Raw genomic sequence first — 1,395 nt, forward strand, 5'->3', positions numbered from 1 at the left:
TATTGTAATTACTAAAAATAATTTTCTGGTATTTTCTTAAAAACTAAAATGCGATATCGAACTAAAGGCTCAATATTAAATAGTTAATAAGAAAAACAGGTCCATAACACCTTACTTTTGGTACAATCATGACGTGCTAAAAGTTAGGGTGTTACAACATGCTCTTAAGGTGTTTCCTGATTTATTTCATTTAATTCGTTAAAGCAAATTAATTATAATTAATTAATTATATCAATTAATTAATTTGATTAGACATTCAAATTTCACCATTTATTATAATTAATTATATTAATTAATTAATTTAGTTAATTATATTAATTATTTGATTTGATTGGAGTAAATATCGAATTATTTAATAAATAATAAATATGATAACGAAATATATGAATTAATTTAATTAGTTTATTTTTTTCAATACCCTCTATTTATACAAGATCAAATGTTTTTTACTCATTCGCTTTTTTTTTCTTTCTCTCTCTCCCTCCCTCCCTCCCTCCCCCTCTCTCTCTCTCGTGTTTAGGTACAATTTTTGTAATTTATTGAATTTTTGTTTCTTTTATCTTTATTTATACATTTCATTTTTTATATTTTTTAAATTTTTTTATTTTAATTGTTTATTATTAGGCACACACTTTTTTTTATTTTAGCTTCTAATTAACAAAAAAAATGTGTGATTTTTATGTTATTTTTAAATAATTTTACTATAATTTTATTTTATAATATTCTATTTTGTCATGTGTATTTCAATATATATATATATATAGTCTTTTTTTGTGATTCACAATTAATATATACATTGTTCGTGTATGTGGTTTATATGTTAATGTTTTTATTGATTCTCTTTATTTTATTTTATTTTTTTTGTGTCTCTTTATTATTCTTTATTTTAGTTAAATATATTCATTGATTTTTCTATATTGATGCTCTTTTTATTTGAAATATCGTAACAATTTAGAGTGTATGTTGTGACCCATGTGATATTCGTTAATTTGGTGTATCTTTTTAGATGGTTTATGTTATAATGTGTTTAAGGAGTTGACTTAAAATTATAATATGATATATAAATTTATAATATAATTTATAGTATGCTAAAATATTAGGATATTATCATATAAATATTTTTTTATTTGTCCGTTAGATTTAACTATATAGGATCTTAAAAATTATGCAATTATGTAATTAGTTACTTTTTATATAATTATTGTATTGATCATTTACATTAGTGAGACTATTTTCAATATTATTATTTATAAATATGTTATTATTTGTATAATTGATTGAATCATCTTATTCGTTTAAATTTAATTCTATTGAATTAATTATTCAAGGTGCCATTGTTATTTCTATTTTTAAAGAATTTTTTAATATTATTTAACAATTCTAATAACATAATAA

The sequence above is a fragment of the Arachis ipaensis genome, chromosome B05 (genome assembly GCF_000816755.2).
Source record: "Arachis ipaensis cultivar K30076 chromosome B05, Araip1.1, whole genome shotgun sequence".
Lineage (NCBI taxonomy): Eukaryota > Viridiplantae > Streptophyta > Magnoliopsida > Fabales > Fabaceae > Arachis > Arachis ipaensis.